The following is a 7,355-nucleotide window of genomic DNA, read 5'->3' as shown; positions in this document are numbered from 1 at the left end:
TAGGAGAATTTTCCATGTCCCATTTATTTTCTAAATCTGGTTTGTATAGTCCTATGCCTTTCAACTATTGCCATGATAAGGGGTTCTGGGTAGTTTCCTGTGATCTGGATACCATTTAGGGAGGAAAAAAGGCAAGTTTATGTAATCACAGTTATTGCTTTTCTTTAACTACATCTGAGTATTTCTCTTTACCCTGATACCCAGGTAAACATTGGTTCCAAGGTAAACATGTCATATGAGCAAGTCTTTGTGGGCTGGTATGCCCATGACCTTAGCAACTAAGGTGAACATTGCAAACATTGATCTCACAAAATGGTTCTGATAAAAAAATCAATGAGCTCACTGTTTCTACTTCTCAATTCCCTAAAAGTGTTTTTACTAACAGTGTGGGTGATTGAGACAAACCTCATGAAACCAAAATAGACAGCCTGCACTGCACAATTAGACTGATTGAAAAGCAATCTGGTCTCGCTCTTCATCCAAACCAAAAATCATGTGGTGGGTCCTGCGCTGCCCTCTGTCTACCCACCAAGCTGACCTAATTTCACTTCTTCAAACATCCACCCTGGTGGACTTTCCGGATGTCCTGATATTTTGCTCCTGCTACATGGTTTGTTTCTCTCCTCTGACCTCTTATTTCAGGGCATGTTTTTCCATAAAGAACATTTTGACCAGCCCTGGAAGTCCTGAGACATAGGAAAATATTGCCTTTATATAATAAGTCAAGAATCAATTCAGGCCTTTTCATACATTATCTGTTTTTTGGTTTTTTTTTTTGCTCAAGCTCTGACTGGTGGTGGCCCAGCTACCTGGATCAAATTCCAGAAGACCAGAACTAAACAGACACTTCCTCTGAGAACATATGCTCCGTATGGGCAAGTCTGGGCACTGGAATGACCCAGGGAGGAAAAACAGACAGCTCAGTCCTTACAGTGCTTAATAAAAATTGGCCACAGGAACGTCAAGTAATTGCATTTTGGGGGCTATACGTCACCCAGGGCTCAGATAATATCATACTCATATCTCTATTGCTCTCAGTAATTCAAAAACACCATGCACAGACCACAAACTCAATAGTTATTGAATTATTAATGAAGTTATTAAAGAAGTTGGAATCATCACAGTTCCATGCCTGTACCTTACTTTGGCTGTTTATATGTTTTATTGTGTTATATCTATTTGTACGGTTGGTCTGGTCAGGATGTTAAATTGGACATTTATGTCACTTGATTATCAATTTTGTGAGGTTAGAGACTTTGTTTTGTTCTCTGCTGTAGTTCTAGTGTCTAATATTTAAAACAGTACCTGACACAGAGTAGGTTTTGTTTTGTTTTTTGAGGTGGAGTCTCACTCTGTCACCCAGGCTGGAGTGCAGTGGCCTGATGTTGGCTCACTGCAACCTTCGCCTCCCGGGCTCAAGCAATTCTCCTGCCTCAGCCTCTTGAGTAGCTGGGATTACAGGCACGCGCCACCACACCCAGCTAATTTTTTGTATCTTTAGCAGAGACAGGGTTTCACCATGTTGGCCAGGTTGGTTTCAAACTCCTGACCTCATGATCTGCCCGCCGCAGCCTCCCAAAGTGCTGGGATTACAGGCGTGAGCCACTGCACCTGACCACACAGAGTAGGTTTTTAAAAATATCTATGTTAAGTGAATAAATGAACAGATTGCACTGATGGCATACTATTCATCTCTGAATCTCCTGGAGTACTTGGCAGTGTCTGGTACATAGTCAGTGCACAGTAAATATCTGTTGAATTTAATGGCAAATAATGGAATCAAGTATGACAATATGAATGAGGAAGACAATTAAAACCTGAACAGCATAGCATGTACAGGGAAAAATGATCCTCTTTATAAACTCCAGTATGGGTCAATTGTAAGGCTGGCAGAGAGACATCATTAATATTTTTGTTCTTGGATTTGAGGGTAGGAGGTGAAGAAAAAGGAAAATGAAAGTCAGGTGTCTACAAAATTGTTTGCCATTTATCTTGCATCCTGGAACCTTTGACAAGAAAAAGACTCTTGCTGGATCCCTGGTTCTGTTCTGTGTTTGCTAAACATGCTTTGATCTTCTCCTTAATGTACTTATTGCCTGCTGTGAACCAGAAACTTCCTCATCCTTATTTCAGACTTACTAATTTCATCCTGAAAGGCAGGCTTCTATATTTATCCCTGTAATAGTACTGCTATTTCCCTAGTCTTTCCACCTTTGCAGAACTCCATGGGCATCACAACCAAGGAATTATTTTTTTAATTAGTAAACGTTGCCCATGCAAAACTATATACTTGTATTTTCATATACTTGTATTTGTTTGTTTGTTTGTTTGTTTTTGAGATGGAGTCTCGGTCTGTTGTCTAGGCTAGAGAGAATCTCGGCTTACTGCAACCTCCACCTCCCGGGTTCAAGCGATTCTCCTGCCTCAGCCTCCTGAGTAGCTGGGATTACAGGGACGGGACCACACCTGGCTAATTTTGTATTTTTAGTAGAGACAGGGTTTCGCCATGTTTGCCAGGCTGGTCGCGAACTCCTGACCTCAGGTGATCCACCCACCTCGGCCTCCCAAAGTGCTGGGATTACAGGCGTGAGCCACTGTGCCTGGCCCATATACTTGTATTTCTTCCCTAATCTCTAAGCAAATGAAAAATGTAAGTCAGTAACCCAATCACATCATCATGGCCCACATACAAACTCTCCTTCTCATATTCTTGTTTGGTTTGGTTTGATTGTTTTTCATTAGCTCTTTCCATTCAGTCTGATACACATGAGGACGCCTGGCCTTCTTCATGCATGTGCTACTTATTTTCCATCTCTATATTCAATTATGATTATATTCATTTGTTTTCTATGGCTCTTTTCAACCCTCTCCCTCTTCTACCCTGCGGTTCTTCCTCTCTCACCTTCTTTGCCTCCTGCATTTCAATATACATCCAGGAACCCAGGACTCCTGCCTTCCAGGACACCAACTGCCCTGACCCCACTGTTAGCTCTTCTCCTTCTGGCTCAGTTTCCCTGGATGTTTCTGTGCCTTTTCTTTTGTCCTTAATACTTTCTCTAAAGCAGGAACCTCTGAGTAGGCACAGTATTTTGGCACCCATTATCTTGCGGCGTCTTGTATCTATCCTGAGCTACTTATTTTTCTCTCTATGTGCACCCAATCTTAACGGCTTGATTTACCCCACTTCTTTCTGAGGTTCATTCCAGGTAAATTGGCAGCCAGGGTTCCCAGCCCACCCCATCTTGTTAGGCAGCTGACACAGTCTTTTACAAAGCTGAATTCTCTTATTTCTAATGTTTTTATTCAGTTGAAAACTTCAAACAGCCTGATCACTTTTTTTTTTTCTCTCCAAATGAAAAGCAGCCAGCCTTTGGCTCCCTTGCTTCCATGAAGGCATCCGAATAGTGTCGCACCCAAGTCAAGACTTTGGTAACATTTCAGTGATCTGCCTAACTTTCAGGAATGTGTTGATCAGCAATCTGATTGGGGCAGGATCTTGGAAGCTCTGACTCATGAGATGACACAGCCGTGCCTATTGTCTTATTGGAGTACATTCTGGGAGCTAAGGGTTGTAACCTTGGCAAAGCTGCCATTTCAGAGAAGGGAAGGAAGTGGCCCTCAGCTTGGGCAGTAGGACATGCCTAGGAGGGGTTGAGGAAGCTATCTGCTAGCATGTAATAACCCGTGAAAGAAAACTGGGAGACAGGAAGAGGGGACAAGATCCCCTTCCTTAGTTCCCTTATAACATCCCCAATATGCTATTATGAGTTAGATGTCTTGTTATCAGAGATCAGTACTCCCACTACTTAGGAGATTCTTGCCTCAAAGAAACTTTGGGTTTCCAGGAAATTGTTGCAAGATATATGTTCTCATTATAACACATGTGCATGAAGCAACTTCTGCACATACTCAGTCATGATCTACTCATTCCCCCAACAGATACTATTCACATGCAATGTTTCCCTTGCTTTCTATCATGTGTTCCTAAGGCTGCCTCCTGTACTCCACTTTTGGTGGTCAAATTTAGGCTGAGTGGATGATGAATTAATTCATTATTATCTCTTATGTAAGGGAGAATGGGGTGTGGTCACTAGCTTTCCGGATGGTGTCCAAGGATACTTGCTTTCAGGAATTCATATCCTTGTATAGGTCCCACTCACTCTGAATAGAGTTGACCTGTGCAACCAATGGGATATTGTGGAGATAATGGTATGGAACTTTCTAGGTTAGTTCATAAAAGACATTTGTGACTTCTGCCTTGTACATTCATGGATCGTTCGCTTTGGAGGAACCAGCTGCCATGTTTTAAGATGCTCGAGTAGGCTCATGGAGAGGTCTATGTAGCAAGAAACTGAAACCTTCTGCTAAGAGCAATGTGAGGAGCCATCTTGGAAGCAGATCTGCCAGCCCCTGTCAAGCCTTCAGAGGACTGCAGCCCAGGGCACCATCTTGACTAAAACCCAATGAGCTAGTCTAGCTGGAACCACCCAGCTAAGCCCTCCTGGATTCCTGACTCTCAAAAACTGGGAAATGTAATACATGTTAATTGTGTTCATGTTTTGGATAATTTATTATGCCATAAGAGAATTTATTTATTTATAATTTATTATGCTAATTTTTTAAAAACAGGTTAAATTCATATAAAATAAATTAACTATTTTGAGGTGACAATTCATTGGCGTTTAGCACAGTCAAAAAGTTGTGCAACCATCATGTCTATCTAGCTCTGGAACATTTTCATCACCCCGAAAGGAAACTTGATAATCATTAAGCAGTTACTTTCATTCTTCCTTCCCTCAGACTTTGGCACACACCAATCTGCTTTCTGTCTGCATGGATTTACCTATTCTGTGTATTTTATCAAGTGGAATCATACAATATATATCCTTTTGTGTCTGGATTTTTTACTTAACATAGTGTGTTTTCAAGGTTCATTCACATGGCAATATCAGTGCTTCATTCCACTTTATCACTGAACACTATTGCTTTGTATGCATATGTCATAGTTTGTTTACCCATCGATCTGTCGATGAACATTTGGATTGCTTCTACTTTTTGGCTATTGTGAATAGTGCTGCTATGAACATGTGTGTATATGTATGTATTTGGGTACTTGCTTTCAAATTTGTGTATACCCAAATTCTTTTGGGTATGCACACAGTCAGGAGAGTGGGATTTCTGGGTCCTATGGTAATTTTATGTTTAGCTTTTTGAGGAATCATCAAACCATCCTCATCAAAACTTATTTTTTTGATTATATCCATCCTAGTGGGGGTAAGATTGTACCCCATTGTGGTTTGGATTTGCATTTTCCTAATGAAGAAATAAGTTATTTAAAACTTATTCCAAATTTATGCTATGAAGGCATAAATTTGGTCCATAGGAGAAATAATACATTGAAGTGTCCCAGTCATTAACTCATTAATTAACTCACTTTTTGAACAAACATTCCTTGAGCATCTTCTACAGAATAGGTCCTGGGGGTTGTGGAGTTCTCAAAGTTGAATGAAACAAAGTCTTTTCCCCTAAAGAGACTTCTGTCAACGAGGGGAGATGAGATGTTTATCATAGCAGAGACTTGTCATCTATTCCAACTGTAAGCTGTTTTGAAACAGACATGGGGAAGCATTAGAGGACTTAACCTCACATTAAGGAAAGCAGATTTAAGACTTGCCTGGGATCCAGAAGCCAAGCTTCTGAGAGTTCGTGAACCAACATTGCCAACTTCATGATTTTGTCCAGGGCTAAACCCTCCCAGGCTGAGTAAGTGAGCACTTGCCATGGCTCCCACCCACTCCCCTTTGCCTGTCAGCACGTTTGGGCTCCCCAGGGCGGCCTGGCTTTCCCTCTCCTGGAGGACAGCCCAGTTGGCAATACAACTGCTTTGCTTGTATCCTAAGTTTAGGATTGGGGGAGTTGGTAGGAGAGAGGATTGGATTTTGTTTTGTTTTGTTTTTCTTTTTTTTTTTGGCCTTTCAACTCTCAATTTCAAACCCCGAGCCTGGACTTTGAGTCAGGCTTCATTCATTTTGCCCCTGGCATCAATAACAGTCTTTGCCTGTGCCAAGAATGACCCCTGCCTGTTCTGGTGCTGCCACATTTCTTTACATTCCTTCGCTGAGACAGATTGGGAAGTGTAACATCTTCTCAGACTCAAGTTGAACTTGGCATTTTACTGGATTATACTGATCACCACCAGGCCTTCATTTGTTCTCTCTCTCTTTGGCTAGAGTCTACAAGTCATACACAGCCTACCCTGTATCTTTTATGATATTATCTTCTTTTGTTTGCTGGGTTTGCTTTTTTGCCTTTCCAATGGATTCATTTCATTTTAACAAATATATCAAAGTATGTACAATGTGCCAGACACTATAATAGTATTGAGGAGACAGAAATGAACACGTTAGACCTGGTCCCTGACCTGATGCTGCTGACAGCCTACTAAGGAGTATGGCATCCATTTATTCAATTGATCATTTACCCAACAAATGTTTATTGAGTTCTTACTGTGAGCTAAGTGGAATTCTAGGTGTTAGGAACACAATGGTGAGCTACATAGATTTGATCCTTCATGTCAAGGAATTCTTAGTTTGTGGAGGAAGTAAGAACTTAGTACATAAACATGTCTGTTATCTACTCCTGCTCCATGTCTTTACTTCCTTCCATATGCAGCTTAAATTCTGTGGCCAATTACCTTCCTGTGTTATAATCACTCTCTTGAACATACCCTCCACTCCCTTGTCCCATTCTTGCTTCAGTGAACTCTCTTAATTAAACCACATCGTTGCCTACTTGGTGGCTATGCTGAGTGGTCTAGCTTTAAATTCACATTCACTTACCTCTAGGGTGAACTTAAAACTCATAGGAAATTATACTGTATTTTTCAAGTCCAATCACACTGTTATTCTACCAGACAACTATTGCATGTTTTTCGTCTCTCCCCAAACTTCCGATATCCCTCCCCCATCCTCATTCTCAGATGACAGTCTTGTGTGGTTTGTGGTGTTTAGCTTGATTCCTGACTTTTCAACATATTCCTTGTATTGCAGGGGGCAGAAGTCTCAAAACTCTATTTTCCAAACTGTTGTCAGCTGCTTTCCAGTTAGCATCTGCCAAGGAGACCCTGACACAGATTAGAAAGCAGGAGGAGGAGAGAAATCATTCTTATTCTGGATTTGACAATGGCAGCTGCCTGCAGGCAACTGCAGCTTCCAGCCACACCAGCATTTCCAGCACCTACAGAGGAGGTAGCTCCTGCTCAGCATTGGCAGCAGTTTAGCCTGCAAGTCGCTGGTCGCCTTACAGGTCCCCTCTCTCCCATTGTCTTCTTCAGTACTTCCAGCCTTTTGCACCCA

The sequence above is a fragment of the Macaca nemestrina genome, chromosome 13 (genome assembly GCF_043159975.1).
Source record: "Macaca nemestrina isolate mMacNem1 chromosome 13, mMacNem.hap1, whole genome shotgun sequence".
NCBI lineage: Eukaryota > Metazoa > Chordata > Mammalia > Primates > Cercopithecidae > Macaca > Macaca nemestrina.
The sequence above is the reverse complement of the archived record's forward strand: the minus strand, read 5'-3'. Positions refer to the sequence as shown.